Source organism: Pimephales promelas, chromosome 24 (genome assembly GCF_988280905.1).
Source record: "Pimephales promelas chromosome 24, fPimPro1.hap1.1, whole genome shotgun sequence".
In the NCBI taxonomy this organism is placed as follows: Eukaryota; Metazoa; Chordata; class Actinopteri; order Cypriniformes; family Leuciscidae; genus Pimephales; species Pimephales promelas.
The window spans coordinates 569,566-589,459 of record NC_142792.1 but is presented as its reverse complement, the minus strand read 5'-3'; the positions used below and the strand labels follow the sequence as shown (position 1 = coordinate 589,459).

General features: G+C 34.3%; 1 protein-coding gene and 1 long non-coding RNA gene across 2 annotated transcripts in view; one reads left to right on the top strand and one right to left on the bottom strand.

The window, feature by feature from the left end:
* chrm2a (cholinergic receptor, muscarinic 2a) overlaps nt 1-19,894 on the bottom strand; it is a 95,086-nt gene that overhangs the window by 57,179 nt on the left and 18,013 nt on the right. The gene's annotated exons all lie outside the window — the stretch shown is intronic.
* Nucleotides 3,654-15,653, top strand: LOC148965113 (uncharacterized). Its single transcript, XR_016150100.1, has 3 exons — nt 3,654-3,734; nt 10,188-10,318; nt 15,594-15,653. It is a non-coding gene; the product is annotated as an uncharacterized LOC148965113 (long non-coding RNA).

Genomic DNA, 19,894 nt, shown 5'->3' with positions numbered 1-19,894 from the left:
ATTCGGACTTTATAACAAACAATTTTGTGTTTATATCTTGCAATTCAGACTTTATAACACACAATTGGGTGTTTATATCTCGCAATTCTGACTTTATAACACACAATTGGGTGTTTATATCTCACAATTCAGACTTTATAACACACAATTGGGTATTTATATCTCACAATTCGTGTTTATATCTCCGAATTTGGACTTTATAACACACAATTGGGTGTTTATATCTCGCAATTCAGACTTTATAACACACAATTGGGTGTTTATATCTCGCAATTCAGACTTTATAACACACAATTGGGTGTTTATATCTCACAATTCGTGTTTATATCTCCGAATTTGGACTTTATAACACACAATTGGGTGTTTATATCTCGCAATTCAGACTTTATAACACACAATTGGGTGTTTATATCTCACAATTCAGACTTTATAACACACAATTGGGTATTTATATCTCACAATTCGTGTTTATATCTCCGAATTTGGACTTTATAACACACAATTGGGTGTTTATATCTCGCAATTCAGACTTTATAACACACAATTGGGTGTTTATATCTCGCAATTCAGACTTTATAACACACAATTGGGTGTTTATATCTCACAATTCGTGTTTATATCTCCGAATTTGGACTTTATAACACACAATTGGGTGTTTATATCTCGCAATTCAGACTTTATAACACACAATTGGGTGTTTATATCTCATAATTCAGACTTTATAACACACAATTGGGTGTTTATATCTCACAATTCAGACTTTATAACACACAATTACGTGTTTATATCTCCGAATTCGGACTTTATAACACACAATTGCATTTGTATGTCACAATTCAGACTTTATAACACACAATTGGGTGTTTATATCTCACAATTCGTGTTTATATCTCCGAATTCGGACTTTATAACACACAATTGGGTGTTTATATCTCGCAATTCAGACTTTATAACACACAATTGGGTGTTTATATCTCACAATTCGTGTTTATATCTCCGAATTTGGACTTTATAACACACAATTGGGTGTTTATATCTCGCAATTCAGACTTTATAACACACAATTGGGTGTTTATATCTCACAATTCAGACTTTATAACACACAATTGGGTGTTTATATCTCACAATTCAGACTTTATAACACACAATTGCGTGTTTATATCTCACAATTCGGACTTTATAACACACAATTCTGAGTAATAAAGTCAGAATTGTGAGATTGCAAACTCACAATTGTCTTTTAAAATGTTTTATTCGGTGGCAGAAACAAGCTTCCATAGTTTGTGTACATGATCTGTGGTTCGACCTCTTCTGATTGACAGCTGTCTGAATTGTGTGCACAGGCTGCAGGTGTTCCCTGAGCATCAGTGTGTGTGAAGTGACCTGTGGGTGTGTTTTTCCTGTAATGTCTGTCCTGCAGCATTTCCATCAGGCCAGCAATGTGAGGAACATGTCACTACAACCTCCTCAATCTACTACTGTCACAGAAATCAATACTGCCCAACACACACACACACACACATTCAGGAGGACATCTCAATTTCTCTATAGACACTCAGAGAAATAAAGATGTCTACAGTAAAACAAGACAAAAAAAGTAAAAGTGATCTTAATTTGAGCTTTGGGTTCTTTTCAAATTTAGTAAATAGTCAATTAAGATTCAGAAATTACACACACACACACACATTCAGGAGAACATCTCAATATAAAGATATAAAGATGTCTTTTTAAATTGAGTAAATAGTCAATTAAGATTCACACACACACACACACACACACACACACACAGTCCAGTTGTAAGTAGTCACTTGTACATGTGATAGTTTTGCATGTGTTCGTGTTTTTGCTTTTATAAATTAGTTATAGTTTTTCATTTGAGTTGATTTTAATCTCGGCTGGTAATTATGGAAGATTGTTTCTGCCAAAGAACAAAAAATCAAATTAATGAAAAATCTCAAAATTGTGAATTTATACCTCACAATTGCATGTTCTAAACTAATTGTTGCATCACTTTATAAATCCTCTCCTGTGGCCTCATGGGATAGTAAAGTCTCCATTGAATGCACACTTAAAAAATCTCGCCGGGAGTCATTTGACTACTATATATTCGGACATGCAACTATTTCCATGTACAGTTTCTCAACTACTAAATTGTAGGAAAGTGTGTGACTTTCGAATGCAGCTTTTCCTTTTCAACATTTCTAGTTTCTGAATTCATGAAAACGTGAAAATAGGCAATACAGTAGTGAATATTAACTACATAATTCTGTGTTAGAATACTAATATCATATTGAATTATGCATAGAATAATCCAACACTTTACATATGTATGCATCTGTAACGGTGCTTTATAATATTAAATAACTGGCTACATTGACGGCAGCTTACAATCTTTAACCTCTATCCTACTACATATAATTAGTTTGCAATGCAAAAGCACTTGCTTATGTTGCCAAAAGTTGCTGTGATTTATATTTCAAGCGTGATTGTGATCGATTAATACATTAAAACCGAACGACCGTCTCGCGTAGTGTGTGAAAGTATTGTGTGTCGTGAGTCTGCCCTCCGCTGCATAAAGTGTGTGTGGACGTGTTCATCCATTATAAATGTGTCTGAGACACACTGTCACCTGGACTGAGATACTCAAACGCAGCCAGTCTGGAGTGTGTGAGTGTGTGTCTGTGTCTATGAGGTGACAGACTTTCCACCTTCAGGAAAAACATCCTATCTCACTTTTACACGCAGTGGATTTCGACCTTAATAAGAGGTTTTTATGACATGCACATTTTACAATAACCGTTAACAAGCTGATTTGTGCATGTGTGTGTGTGTGTGAATCTAACACAATGATGTGCGAGTGTTGACTTTGTGAAGGGCAAAGTGAGGCTTGGGTAACATCCAGTTTTGAATATTCAATCCCTTTGGGTTTATTAAACGCAAACACTCGTGACTCGACACATGAATCTTTTTCGCAAACCCCATCATAGTACTGATACTTTGACTCTATGTTCTTTAATATTCTTTGTGCTTATATGATCATTTGCATAAAATCCACTTTATGTAACAGCCATTTATTCTCAAGATGAGAAACGTAGCCATTTTTACATGGATTTTTATTAGTGCTTCAGGAAAAACAACGTTTTTATGTTTTAGGACAAAACTGGTTGTTCATGATATACAAATATAAATGTACAATGTATTGTTTATTTACTAAAATAACAAAGACACATTACATATATACTGTATAATGACTCCTTGGAGTGCCATATTATTTATGTTATTCAAATTTTTGGACATTAAGGTTGCAAAGCCATTTTGCATGAATATAATCCACGAGTTGTAATAATACTTTTATTCTATATATACATTTTTAAATACTTAATATGTAATCATAGTAATAATGATGGAATCATTTTATTAATTTTAAGTTGAATTCTATTTTTGTCAAAGCAGAAAAATAGAATTAAATAGAACATATTTAATTAAGAATTAGTGTCATTGTAGTATCATCGATATACTATTATAGTTTTTTTATATTTTGAATGTCTACATAGTTAAGTTATATGTTGCTATTTCAGTTCTCGCTTTATTTTATTTAAAACATTTTTTTTTATGGTTTCAGTTTTAGTTAATGATAATATTCCTGTTTCGAAGTCATAGAATTAAAATTGGTTCTGCATTTCAGGGATCGGACTCTCAATATCAGGATCAGACGCTCTCTACACTTTTTAAAGGTAAGAGATTAATAATAGTTTGTGTAATTTCTATAAATTGGTTCATTAAATCTGGTTCCTAACTTCATTACTTTTCACTAATGTCCTCTGTGGCATGTTGCATTCTCTAACATGTTTTAATAAAGCCATATGTAGGCACATATTGATATTTATTAAGCTTTTATGTAATTAAGATATATTCATTACCGTGTTTTGTGAATTACAATGAGTGTGTTTTTTCTTCTAACTGAATAGAGATTTATGTTCACACTACATCTTGTTCTGGGCTTCCCCTGCATGTTAAATGTGACTGTGACAAATATGCATGAGTTATTGGACAGTTTTGCAGCTAAAGCTTCCGCACAAATGGTTTCCGGCTCATTTAGAGATATACGTGTCTAAAACGGACAATCGAGAACCGCTTATACTGTCTCATTAACTTCTCACCCCCATGTCATCCAAGATGTCCATGTCTTTCTTTCTTAAGTTGAAAAAAAATTAAGGTTTTTGATTAAAACATTCCAGGATTTTCTCCATATAATGGACTTCAATGGGAACCAAACGGTTCAAGGTCCAAAAGACAGTTTTAGTGCAAACTGTTCAAAGGGCTTTAACCGACACCAGACGATGAATAAGGGTCTTATCAAGGACCCTTCGAGTCATGACTCAAAAAAAAAGATTTGTTCATTTTGATAAACGAGTTCGAACGTCACAGAACAGAGCAAGGCGAGCATTTGAGCTTATAAAACTTTTGTATTTATATTTTAAATGACCCTTAAAACCTTAATTTCTTTCGACTGAGGAAAGAAAGACATGGACATCTTGGATGACATGGGGGTGAGTAAATTATCAGCAAAAGTTTTTTTTAAAGTGAACTACTCCTTTAAAGAGTTTTTGCTTAAAACAAGCAGAATTATCTGCCAATGGGGTTAGACATATTGTTTTAATTCAAATGGAAAACAATATTATTTTTCTTACCCCATTGGCAGATAATTTTGCATGTTTTAAGCAAAAAAACTATTTTTTTCTCTCCTGAAAACAAGATATAATTCCTTATTTCCTTTTACTCATCAAGTAAATGCTTCTTTATATAAGAATTTTTAGATATTTGGACTGGAAACAACAGTACGAAAAGCCTCTTTGCAGTGTACTAGTTCTTTTATCAAAAATGTGCACAAATTTACCAAGACTTTCAAAGTCTGCAATCAAAAGTCAAAGATCTCAAAATGAACAGTCCAATGGGGTTTATAAAACACTGTGAAAACGAATTGAGATTGAACGAATCATTCATTTGAGATCTTTTTGTGAATTGGTTAATGTAAAAATTATGAAAATATAATATAGATAAAGATATAAATGTACAAAAAAATAATGGCAGATAATCGTGCTTGTTTGATGCAAGAAAAAAAAAATCTCCAGAAAACAAGATATAGTTTCTTTTGCCATATTACTCAACTACTAAATGCGTCTTGATTTAAGGATTTTTAGACATTAAGACTGGAAACAAGACAGAAATACTAAGTAAGAAAAGCCTTGTTTTGCAGCAGAAACAGAAGAATGTGCTCTGAAATGTTGCACTAATTTCCGTCTGTCTTTTGGCGAACGTGTGGAATTTGATATCGGGAACGTCGGCCTCTTGTTAATGTCAGCGCTGAAATGTTTTTACTGGAGCAGAAGCATGTGACCGCGGTTGGCTGGACTCATGCAGCCGCGGGACATTAAAGGACGCCGGTCTGCTGTTTTCTTTCAGGTAGTGTTGCTGTTTTGTGTAAACACAGTTTCAAAGCTCCTTGCATTCGTAGCTTTGGTGCTGGAGGAATGTTTCAGGTTCTTTAAGCTCTATAGACGGTGTTTGTGGCGTAATGCTCATTTTCTTCACAGAAAATAATCTCTAAAAAAAGCATTTTTTTCTTTTCGATTTTGTGTCGCTTTAGACACTTTACAGCTCGAAAAAAAATTTTTTTTTGATGAAACAATTACTCTAAAGTGCTTGAAGCAAAGGACGAGATGCACACTAAACATCTTGCATTAGTGCATTTCATCGGTTTTTACAATACAAACTGAGTGACAAGTCATTTATTTTTCTGTGGTAATCAACAGATTGAAGTGGGGTTTTTTTAACCTGTGATGTTCATTGGTTAGTTCTGCAAGCTCTTGCATGTAATGCTGGTAAATCTTCTTTCCACAGAGCTCAATATGAAGGGCTCAACGCAGCTGTTTGGATAAATCTGGATGGAATATTAAAGCGCAGTTTAAAATTCTGTGCATTAATCTCTCTTTCAGCGCTGATGTAAGCAGCCGCGCTGTGGGGATAAATATAATCTAATAACACAGTGGCTTTTACAGTCATTCAAATGAAACCAATTAAAAAGCCTGCGTCTGCGCAGACCGCGTCCCCCGAGTGTGAGTTTACACAAGGTTTAGACTGCTCCTACCTCTTTCAGGGACTGAGAGATTGAGGAATCATTTAAGAAGGTTGTTGGGCCTTGAAAAGGAGAAATCGCGCAAATCCCTCCAGCCGGAGTTATTCTCTATATCAGTGTCAGTGTTTCCGAACTCCCTGAAACGCCTCCATTGTAGTCTTGAGTTTCTTCTGGGAACAAACATGTTACAGTATTCCTCATTTAAAGGAGTAGTTCACTTTTAAAAAAAACTTGCTGATAATTTACTCACCCCCATGTCATCCAAGATGTCCATGTCTTTCTTTCTTCAGTCGAAAAGAAATGAAGGTTTTTGATGAAAACATTCCAGGATTTTTCTCCATATAATGGACTTCAATGGGGTCCAAACGGTTCAAGGTCCAAAAGACAGTTTCAGTGCAAACTGTTCAAAGGGCTTTAAACGACACCAGACGATGAATAAGGGTCTTATCAAGCGAAACGATCGCTCATTTAATAAACAAATAACAAAGTTTAAGTTTTATAAGCTCAAATGCTCGCCTTGCTCTGTTCTGTGATGCGTGTTCGTGTTTGAACTCGTTCATCAAAATGAACGAATCTTTTTTCGAGTCATTTGGTTCATTCAACGAACGAAATGAACGAATTGACTCAGAAAAAGATTTGTTCATTTCAAACAGGAGAGTCACAGAACAGAGCAAGGCGAGCATTTGAGCTTATAAAACTTAAAAATATATATATATATATTTTTAAATGAGTGATCGTTTCGCTTGATAAGACCCTTATTCATCGTCTGGTGTCATTTAAAGCCCTTTGAACAGTTTGCAGTTTTCACTGAAACTGTCTTTTGGACCTCGAACCGTTTGGTTCCCATTGAAGTCCATTATATGGAGAAAATCCTGGAATGTTTTCATCAAAAACCTTCATTTCTTTTCGACTGAAGAAAGAAAGACATGGACATCTTGGATGACATGGGGGTGAGTAAATTATCAGCAAAAGTTTTTTTTAAAAGTGAACTACTCCTTTAAATAATTAATAAGCAGACTAAATCCAATTTTCACATTCAGAGTGGACAAATTGTTTGTGTTCATACCACTCAAAGAAAACTGCATTTTTAGAAACAAGTATATGAATTATTTTATGTATGAATGGATTTTGCATCCAAAGGGAGGTCTTGTCAGATTTAGCTCACTTCCGAGGACATATTTGTCCCTGAAGTGTAACGGACTAAACACAAACATGTGAGTGCAATGGTTTGTGTTGCTCAAATTAATGCAGACTTTGTCCTGTGAGAAACTTTATATTGTCTTGAACCCTCCGAGGTGTTTAAGCATGTTTGTGTGAGTTGATATATTTGCACGATTCCCCTGGAGAGCTTGTGTTGACAGCCATTCAATGCTTTGTAAATCCCAGGCAAAGATCGTGCTGTGTGTCACAATTACATGTTCTTATTCTGAACCGATTGTGCTTTTAAAACATAAATAAATGAATACTGAACCTTTTCATGCTGTTCCGATACGTCTTTTAATCCACATTTTGTCCACCGATGCATATTATAGAAAACAACCAGTGTTATCTGTTTTGTGAACAAGTGATTCAAATGAGTTGGTTATGTTGTAATGAAACATAAGAATTATTCCTTACTGTCTGATACAATCTAATGACTCACTCACTGAATCAGAACAATAGAATCATTAAGGAGAATCGCATTACATTCCTCATTTCCCATTCCTAGTCAGTCATCTGTTTTGTGAACAAGTGATTTCAAATGAGTCGGTTATATTGTAATGAATCTAACGAATTATTCCTATATGTCTGAATCAATCTAATGACTGACTCACTGAATCAGAACAATAGAATCATTAAGGAGAATCGCATTACATTCCTCATTTCCCATTCCTACTCCTAGTCACTGTCATCTGTTTTGTGAACAAGTGATTCAAATGAGTCGGTTATATTGTAATGAAACATTAGATTGATTCAGACATTAAGGAATAATTCTTATGACTCGCTCACTGAATCAGAACAATAGAATCATTAAGGAGAATCGCATTACATTCCTCATTTCCCTTTCCCACTCCTAGTCACTGTCATCTGTTTTGTGAACAAGTGATTCAAATGAGTCGGTTATATTGTAATGAATCTAACGAATTATTCCTAAATGTCTGAATCAATCTAATGACTCACTCACTAAATCAGAACAATAGAATCATTAGTGTAATCATTAAGGAGAATCGCATTACATTCCTCATTTCCATCTCTAGTCTTTATATTTCACACACTGATTCAGATGCCCATTTTATCACTCAATTAAAGCTGCCCTCGTGACTTTCCTCTCCTTCTTATGCGGAGGTGAAGGAGTCAACGCTACGCCTGGAATAATTTAATTGAAATATTCTCATCCTTAACCACAATTGTCACTTCAGAGGTCATTTAGTTTTTCCCAGCAGATGTGTATATAATAACCAGCCAGATTTTGTGTTGCATTAATAGAGTAGTTATATCGGCACTGCTCTCATCTTATATCTTAATTAAATTAGATTTAATATAATTGTGAAATTAGTTATTATAATAATAGAAGTTATTAAATAAAACTAAAACTAATAACATTCTTAAAACAGCATTTTCTTTCTTTTAACTTTTAAAGTTTTGCTAGGCAAATTTTCTCATTATAATCACAGTGCTAAAATAACTTAAACTAAAAATGGAATAAAAATTAATAGAGATATTTTAAAAAAATAGAGATATTTAAAAAAAATAATAATACACAAACACTTGAAACTTGAAAAAGTAAAATATAAAATATGAATAAAAACTAATAATATCTCAATTATATTAAAATAACTCTGGTCTGGGAATGATGTAGTGATCAAAATATGTGATCAAATGGAAAAAAAAGAATTCACTCATGTTATATCTTAATTAAATTATATTCAAGTACAGAGGCAATGAAATGCAGTTAACATCTAACCAAGCATATGTTTATAAATATGCATGTATTTATAAAATATTATTATAGTGCAAGATTTGAGGTCGATGCTTTGCGCACTAGAATTCAATGCAACATTAGCACAAATTAAACGGGCAGTTTTTGGCAAGACTTTTGTATGTAAATTGCCTTTTTGTTTATCTCTAACCTGTTTCAGCATAGTTCATATTCAGGTCAAGTAGGTCAATATGAAGTTGATATGTACAGGTGAAACGCGAAAAATTTGAATATCATTCATTTATTTCAGTATTTCAACTTAAAAGGTGAAACTAATATATTATATAGACTCATTACATGCAAAGTGAGATATTTCAAGCCTTTATTTGTTATAATTGTAAAGATTATGGCTTACAGTTTATGAAAACCCCAAATTATAATAAATAAAGGCTTGAAATATCTCACTTTGCATGTAATGAGTCTATATATTAGTTTCACCTTTTAAATTGAATTAATGATTACTAAATGAACTTTTGCACGATATTTAAATTTTTCGAGTTTCACCTGTAAAAGTGGGTGGTCATATGCTAATGAGCTTCAGGCTGGGCTACTGTATATCACATTCTGCTAATATCAATGTTTTTATGTAAAAAGACCAAGAAACGTCCTTTTTTTTTGTTCTCCGTTGTTCCATTATGTTGCCCAAACGACTCGCTAGGAAAACCATTGTCTTGTTTCCAGCGCAGGAACATTTGTGGGTTAATGAGGTGACTTTGGACTTCATTAGCATTTTCCATGTCACAACAGTGGTGCAGTGTTTAGTTCAGGGCATCACCATGGCAACATCAGCTCTGGGCCAGGTTATGGGATGTAGTGTAATGTTTAAAACTCGGTTTGAGATGGTTTGACCCCTAGTACACAATCAGCACTGTTGCCCTTGAGCGAGACTTTAAACCTCTGTACAAATGATATCACATGATGTTTTATGACTGCATTGTGTGGACATGTGGAGATAAAAAGAGATCCTTGAACAGGAAAACCATTTAGATATTAGTCTATTATGATATTAGTCTGAATGATAGTCCTTGACATGGTACTTCACTTTACATGATAGGGTTCAATAACAGACTCTCGTTTGTGCCTCCGATTTAGTTACGAGCGACTTGGTGACCTTGATGTCAAGAGGGATATTTGAAGCTCAGGAAGATTATCATCTATTTGACCAACATCCGGATAAACATCCCCTTGTTGCTTCAGTGGATAAAAGAACATCTTACATGAGGGTGAGTAAATGAGAAGAAATAGACTTCCAGTCCGTTTTTAATTGGCTCTTCTGCTCAACAAGGCTGCATTTATTTGATCAAAAATACAGGAAAAATTGTGAAATATTATTACAATGTAAAATATCTGATTTCAATGTGAATATATAGTAAAGTACAATTTATTTCTGTGATCAAAGCTGAATTTTCAGCATCATTACTCCATGATCCTTCAGAAATCACTTGAATATGATGATTTGATGCTCGAGAAAGATTTATGATTATTATAAGTGTTGAAAACAGTTGTGGCGCTTCATATTTTGGTAGAAACTGTGATACATTACCATTCAAAAGTTAAAAAAAAGAAAAGAATAATTATTAATACTAATTCATAAAGGATGCTTTAAATTGATCAAAAGTGACAGTAAATACATTTAAAATGTTACAAAAGATTTCTGTTTCAAATAAATGCTGTTCTTTTGAACTTTATATTCATTAAATAATCTTTAAAAAAATTATCACGATTTCCACAAAAATATGAAGCAGCACGACTGTTTTCAACATTGATAATAATCAGAAGTGTCTTCTAAATCTAAACACTAAAACTAATAAGAATGACAAAACAAGTTACTGATATCAAAATAAAATATAATATATATAGCGTATTCATTATACTACAATAGAACTATTATGATTCTGCTTTATGACAAAATTAAAAAAAAATAATAATTATTATTAATTCTAAAGGCCTGTTCATGTTATTTGTGTTAATATAGTTTATTACATACTTATTTCACAAAATATATATGTTTATCAAATAAATGCAGCCTTGATGAGCATAAAAGACTAAAAAAATCTGAATTAACTTTCTGAATTCAAAACTTTTGACCGGGGGTGTATTTTTCGTTTTTGTTGTTGTTGCAAAAATTCAGAATGTTTTTCCAGAAAACCAGGAAGTTTTAAGAACTGAAGTTACGAAGTAATCCAACAAACTCCTCATTGGAAATCTGTTTTCACACGACACGAGGCATTTAGCAATAGTGAAGAACTAGGACGAGTCAACAGCCAGAGGAACACTGACTGCTCTTTCCAGCGGCTGTGTGTGTGTGTGTGTGAGAGAGAGAGAGAGTGAGGCCGAGGTCGAGGGATTGCTCTGCGAGACATAATTAAATCAACAATGAAAGATTTACAGGGAGCAGCCCTTTAAAATGTAATTTTCTTCTTCAAGACTTTCCGCAGCAGGGAAGATCCCAGATAGACGCGGGAGCAGAAACGTGGGTTAACCAGAGGTTAGCACTGGGAAATGTTCTTCTGTTTAACCCACAACAAACAGCCCTTGTTCAGATGAACTGACGGACAAATACAGCCGCACGTCTAAACACTCGCAGAGAATGTGGTGTCAACTTTAAAGTGTGTGTTAGTTCAGTTTAATGTCTCTGTTAAGTGTTGAGTTATCCTAGCAGTCAAAGGTTTAAACACGTACTTATTCTTTATAATGGCTAATTTCCACATTAGAATTTTATTATATTATATTACGACTCTGAAATAACACAAATGGAAGTCTGGGACAGGGTTATTATAGTTAAATAAAACCAGAACATTTTCAAAAAGACATTTTCTTAAATAGAGAATATTAATAGAGACACAATTAGATAAACTTGAAAAAGTAAATATGTCAATAAAAACTGTAATAATATCTCACTTATATTAAAATAACACTGTTGTGGGAATGATGTAGTGAAAAATATGTGATCCAAATGAAAACGTTCATATATTTGAGTTACAGTTTGTCTGTGGAACTGATTTCAAGCATTTAAGATGAAGCTTTCAGATCTAAAGATCTTTTTTCATGTGTCTAAACGTTGGCGTATGTTTTTGCAGCATTAACGAGATTCTAATGTGAGGCCACATTATCCTAAAATTAAAAGTCAACGCACACTAACAGCCGGAAGAGAGATGACCGATTACAGATGCTGATATTCGTTATTTGGGTCTGATTCGGAGTTCGTTCTGTCTAGAGATCTGCATATAAATCAGTCACATGTCAAGCCTGAACCCAGCGCAAAACTGCACACTGTGTTTTTGGCCCATTAAATGCTTTGTAAGATATTTCTAAGCATAATTTCATGCCTCATTCTGATGCTGTGTGTGCTCATTTCATGATCTAATGCATTCTTAACATTGAGCATTGCATAGCAAAAAATTAGTACAATGTTTAATTTGATAACATTAGTTAGTTAAGCTGTACTTGAATAATAACACGTCTGGTTATTATTTACAATGTTCCTGTCCAGTTTTTATTTTAGTTTTCTTAATATTTTGATTTAACTAAAAATATCAAATAAAATCTTTCATGTTCATTTTAGTTTAGAGTTTAGTCACGTGATGTGCTTTTGCTGTGTTTTTTCAAATATTTTTATTTCTGTGTAATAGTCTAATAATTTTAGAAATGATTAATAATAATTCATAATTTTAGTGCTTCAAATTAAAATGTATTCAGTTTTATGCCAAGGCAACATATTTTATTTTATTTCAAGTAACAGAAAGGTTTTTTATAGTTGTACTAACCAAGTACTTGGATGTGTGTACTTGCCTTAATTTCCTGTCCAAAATACATGTATTATTGGTGCAAAAATTAATAAAACATTAAATATTTGTAGTAATAACTCGACAGAAACCCAGAATTATTGAAAAAAGAAATAAAACTATTAACTTTGACGGGTTTCCTCGGACATCAGATCTGTCCAAAATACATGGGTTATTGGTGCAAAATTAATCAAACATTAAATATTTATAGTAATAACTTTATGTTTTCATTCATTAAAAACCTAAACTTGACCGAAACCCAGAAATATACACAAAATTGTCCCAAGATTCAACACTCTGACAGGTTTCCTCAGACATCAGATCTGTAGTTCTGGGAAACACTCGCAGCGTTTTGAGCTCTGAGTTCACTAGATGTAATTCAGTTTGTAAATGATTCTTGGAGACTGAGGACGCCAGTGCTAAAATACAGATAACACACTGACACACACTCTCATGCACACAGAAGCGGCTAATACTTCACTTCCTCTGAATTAATCAACTAGACAACGGTATCCATCAGTATGCAGGGAGCACGCGGTGACCAGCAAACAAAACCACGGATCCTTGAGCCGTGTTGCGTTTCTGTGGTGGGATTAATCCTGCGGGATTCAGGTGCCGGAGCGTCCTGTGTGTGTCTGATAACTCTTGCTATTGTCCGATCTCACACACTGTGACGACTCCAATCTTCCTAGAGAACACCGAACGTCTGCGGCCGCCTTAATATAAGCACAAACTCTTTAGAGGCCGGTGTAGCCATTGTGCGCCGATGCATGGCATCGTGTGTGTGTGTGTGTGTGTGAATCTCTCTCTGGTCTCTCTGGGTGAAAGTTTACGGCTATGACTTTTGAAAAAGTGAAATTCTCATTTTGGTATGAAAAGCTGATCTCACTGTATCACCAAGACAGCAACTTTCCTGATGACAGTTTCCGCCTCGTTCAGCACTTTCTATGGTGCGCTGATAGATTAAAGCCGCTGGAGAAACAGAGACAGATAGACAGACCCGTTCGAGAGCTTGGTGGGTGTTTAGGTACAATACAACCAGAAATATATGGACACTTGCTGGGATTCTTCAACCTAAAATGACATTCTGTCATCATTTCCTGCACCCTCATGTCAATCATAACTGGAAGACTTATTTCCTTCTGAATGCACAGTGTGGCTTTTTTGCATATTGGGAACTGGAATTTAAAAAATACCATTGAAAGGACCATATATGATTCAAAAGCTTTAGTCTTGAGAACGTTGCTTGAGGAAAAACACAAAAATCAGGTCATCACTTCATTAAAATCTCCAGTCAAATCCCATTTACACTCAGATTTGGGCTAAATTTGGTGCTTGCGCCAGGTTTGATGTCAAGACCATATGTGTCAATCTTTGCTACGGAAGAATGGAAAATAATCAGGAAAACGGGCTGTTCCTCACGTAAAGCCAATATTTGTTTTATTTGTACCAACCAGAGCATCTTTTATATACTTACTTGCTCTGACGGGTCTAAATACTGTGTCCATACTGTGTATGTACAGGTGAAACTCGAAAAATTAGAATATGGTGCAAAAGTTCATTTATTTCAGTAATTCAACTTAAAAGGTGAAACTAATATATTATAAAGACTCATTACATGCAAAGTGAGATATTTCAAGCCTTTATTTGTTATAATTGTGATGATTATGGTTTACAGCTTATGAAAACCCCAAATTCAAAATTAGAATATTGTGAAAATGTTATAATAAGCTGTAAGCCATAATCAAAATTATATAACAAATAAAGGCTTGAAATATCTCACTTTGCATGCAATGAGTCTTTATAATATATTAGTTTCACCTTTTAAGTTGAATTATTGAAATAAATTACATATTCTAATGTCACACCCCTCAAAGGCACTACACTTCCCAGCATCCCTCATGTTCCCCGCCATCAGCTGATCACCTGCCCATCATCAATCACCATGGACACTAATGATCATCACAGCTGTCTGTCATTGTCTCGTCATCATCTGTGTATTTAGTTCCTGCTTGTCGTCGGGTCAGTGTCCGCCGGTGTTGTTCGCTGTCTCGCCTGTTGTGTTCTGAGTCACTCATTAAACAAACTTGTTACTTTCAAGGATCTCCGTCTTCCTTGGATCTAATTGTGACCGTGTATGTATATAAGTTTGGAGATTCTTAAGTGAGATTTTTGTGTTTTCTAAAGAAGTCTCTTTTGCTCACCAAGGTGCATTTATTTAATTACAAAATCCAGTCAAAAAACACTAATATTATTTTTATATTTAATATTATATTTATTTTTTTCCTGTGTTCAAAGCTGGATTTTCAGCATCAGTCTTCAGTGTCACATGATCCTTCAGAAATCACTCTAATATGATGATTTGATGCTCAAGAAACATTTATGATTATTATCAATGCTGAAAACAGTCGTGCCGCTTCATATTTTTTTAAATTCAGGATTTTTTTTTTGATGAATATGAAGTTTAAAAGAACAGCATTGATTTGAAACAAAAATCTTTTGTAACATTATAAATGTCTTATATGTATTATTATAAAAATGTTTTAAATCCTACTTAACCCAAATGGCTACACGAAAACATATAGCTGCAAAATTAGTTTTCAACATTAATCAGAAATGTTTGATGAGCAGAAAATCAGCATATTAGAATGAATTTAATTCAAAATGAAATATTTTACTGATTGATAATGTTGTTTTCTGCTCTTCTTTACAGCTCAACAGCGTCTTCCTCCATTATGAATGAGCGCTCTGCATTACCGTGGCCTTTTCAATAGGCCAGTGTGAGTATGGCAACGTTTTCATAACTAAGTTTCTTATGAGTCTAAATATCTGCGCATGTGGAGGTCTCGGGTATGTTACCTGTCTCAGGTGATTAGACGAGAGTAAGACACCAGCTTTCCTCGTCTCTCTCTCTCTTATTCGTTCGCTTTCGCCAGACTCTGGCAGGATAATAGCAGCCACAAATCATCCCGTAGGCTTCACTGGGCCGGAAATTGATGTTCTTTCATTTCAAAACAATGGAGAGCCTTATGAGAGGCCTGATGATGTCATAACTCCAGTGGTTGACAGGTTTGGGGGGCGCTGGGACAGCTCAATCAATCCCAGCATGCACTGGGGCTGCCATCGGAACGCAGAGCCGACGTTCTCAATCAAACGCCACAGTCGAAGCGTTGTCTCTCACACACACACACACACACACACGTGGCTGTAACGTGGTGATGTAAAACCGCTGCAGGTCTGTCGACGAGTGTTATAAATCTTTAAAGTTTCTGAGAGGAGTGTGTGATTTATCACATCGGCCCTCACTATAACTGATGTTGACAATCATTTCAAGTCAGCAAGACCCTATGTACTTTCCTGGTCGTAATAAGTGCACGTGAACATGAAAAACCTAAATGTTCACCAATGATTATCATTCATTGGGTTCATTCATAATCGTTCATAATCAACTCGATTGGTTGATAACCAGCAGTCAAAAATTTGGGTGACCAAGTCACATTTCACTCTAAAGTTATATATTATATTATTTTTCATAAAGAAAATGAAACGTATTTTCTATTGTAGGTTTTATTTTAATGACATTCAAGCTCATTCCTCCCAAATTTTCATTATTGTAATGCATTCGAAATTTAACTTTTTTCAAGAGACCATTATTATTAATGGTGACAGTATTTAAAAAAGATATATTTATTTATTTACATATTTAAGTATAAATAAAAAGTAAAAGCAGTACAGAAAATAATACCATGATTTGTGTATGATTTACTTTTTAGTTGGAAATAGTATATTAAAAAAAAATGTAAAGTAGAAATAGTATTAAATTTAATGTATAAATAATAAAATATTGCAGCATAAATAATAAGTTACAGCAGAAAATACTGCCATGGTGTAGAAATCAGGGTTATTATCATTGATTAAAACAGAAATAAAAATAAATTAAACCTAAGTACAGTATTTTTTATTTATTAAAAACGAATAAGATGACAAAAGTACATAACAAACTTACGAAATGTAAACTAATTTGAAAACCAAAACTATAAAAATAAAAGCTAATTTCATTAAATTAAATTAAAACTTAAATATCACTAGTTTAAATATTAGCAATTTAATTTAAATAACTTTTAATTTTGCATTTAAGTTTGCATTTTTTGCCTAATTGTTCTTAATGTCACAATGCAAAATATATGTATTTTTTTTAACCGGACACGCTTTTAAGCATTTAATCATTGTTTCAGTTCTCTTCCAGTCAGTTCCTGATGGATAAAGTCCTACCCTAAATATTAATGTAATTGAATATCCAGAATAATTATGAAATACGTCATAGTTAAAATAGGCTAATAATTTTCAACCATTTCATGTTGAACAAAAAACATATTATACAGTTGAAATTTTAATCAGGCTTTTAAAGTCTCGGAGGGACAGTTTTTGTGGGTTAATTACGGCACATATGTGGATCTGGATCACAAAACCAGTCACTAGGGTTGTACATTGGTGGACATCATCTGAAAGATGAATAAATAAGATGTTAGGATTGGACAATATTTGGTCAAAGACTCAACTATTTGAAAATCTGGGTCTAAAATCGCCTTTAAAGTTGTCCATTTATGTTCGCGATTTTTCTGCATTCACTATTTAAATATATTTACGGTTGGAAATTTACAAAATATCTTCAGAGAACATGGTCTTTACTTAATATAATCCTAATGATTTTTGCCCTAAAAGAAAAATCTATAATTTTGACCTATACAATGTAGTGTTGGCTATTGCCACAAATGTACCTGTGCGACATGTGACTGGTTTTGTGGTTCAGGGTCACATATAAGGCACTTGAGATTCCTCGGTCTCGCTCTCCAGGGGAAAATCACAACGATGAAGCTCTCGTGACCACTAACACGGCAGAAAACACTTCAAAGCCACCGGACACATGTGTGACCGATGGCCCTTCCCTGCCTGTCAGAGATGAGAAGGGGGAAGATCTCACACACACTCAAAACACACTTCCAGAGCATCCATCGCATTCCCGATCACTCCGCTGTCAGGTTTATGGTTATGGTTGGGTGATTGTTGAGTGATGGTGGAGTGTGAACAGACGGTAACGAAGGAAAACCGCCAACACACACACACACACTGTCACCACTCAAATCTGAGATACACAAACAAGGTCATCATCAGCACAGATGCAAAACTACTTCTGTAGAATGTATAGCATATGTAGATGACCTCAAGGCTGTCAAAAACACACACTTGCATGCATCCGACTTCACACACTACGTTCCAGTGCATGTCAGATCTCGTACACACTAAGAGAAAAGAAAGCCTCTTCTAAAGTTTCATATTCATAATTACATGTTTTGACCGGTTCAGTCCTCTGAGCTTCTGAAATATTCAAATATTTATGATTTTTAAATATGCCGTTCCTTTTTTTCTCCGATACTCTTATCCAGATTTCATAGCAGAACTGTATTCAGATTTGTTGTTGTTGATGCATTGTGACATTTAATTACAATTAAGCAAAATTTCCAATACTGTAATGCATCCAAATGTTTCATTTTGCATAGTTCTCCTTTTTCAATTATTGCCAATGGTGATTCTAATTATTGTAAGACATAATTTTCTTTAATACAACACAATTTTTTATATTAGCTTAAATTATCATTTAAATAAGCTTTAATTAACTACTGTGAAATAATACTTTGTAATTAGATATATTTTCTTTTGTATTGAAATACTTTATGGGTTCCTGTATTATTGTAGTTTTATTAATATTTTGGAATTTTTTATATAATATATAGCTTTTTATATAAAAAATATTATAGCTTATTTTATATTTTTATTTTATATAATAATAGCTTTTATTTTCATATCTAAATTTTTGTTGTATATTAATCATATTATTTTGTGCTTCTATCTTTTTTTTTAGGTTTTATTCAATTTTAATTTATTTTTATCTCAGTTTAGTTTTTAATAATGTTAGTGCTTCAACTTTTTCTTCAACATTTTTAATTTAGGTTTTCAACTAATATTTAGATTTTATTTTATTTCAGATTGATTTCAATCTACAGAAATGTTTTAATAGTTATAGTTATCAATCATAACCCCGTTCACTGTTTAAGGTCAATCTGAAATCACACATTTTATGCGGAGATAATGCCCCTGTTCTGTCTCAGTGAAGATAGCGCTGAAACACGCCGTGAGAATAACAAGTTCGTTTTTCCACAAGCTCCAGACTGGAAGTGGTGCTTTCCAGGCCGAGGGCGATGTTCTGCTGTCTGGAAACGTAAATGCCAGGACCGGTTCTGAGTGTGACAGCGCCTGGACTCTCACTCAGAACCGGTTCTCTGGACTGAGCCGGTAATCAGAACAGGCAGGTTCTGCTTTGTGGAAAACTGTCTCTCTTCTGAATCTGTGGTGGTGTTTAAGAGCCTCTCATACACTGCAGTATTAGAGCGTTCACCGTTTGACCTCGTTTAATAACAGCAGAACGGCTCAAATCTACAGATAAATCATAAACCCATTATGTTCTGTCCTGAATTCGCTGACGGAAACCACAGCTATTCTGCTTTTTCCACTTGTTTAATCTTTCTTTAGTGCGTAATGTTGCTGTTTGAGCATGAAAGCGTATCTGAGCATGTCACTGTTTCTAAACTCACTGAAACGCCTCCATTGCAGTCTTGAGTTTTCGTCCGGGAACGAACACGTCACAATATTCCTCATTTAAATAATTAATGCACAGAATAAAGGGGCGTGGCCTGGATGAGTTAGTTAGTAGTGTGTTAAACTGGCAGTTATGGAAAGGGGCGGGACATTTCACAAACACACTCGAAGCGCTCGACCAATCACAACACACTGTTCCAACCGACCAATCAGAGCACAGTGTGCTTTCAGAAGGAGGGGCTTCATAGAAACAGGAAGTAAAAAGAGCGTTACTGACAGACTGGGAAGAGAGGAGCCGCAACAATACGCCTTATTCACGGCAGCGCCATCTTTGATTTTTAATGAGAATGAAAGCGAGGC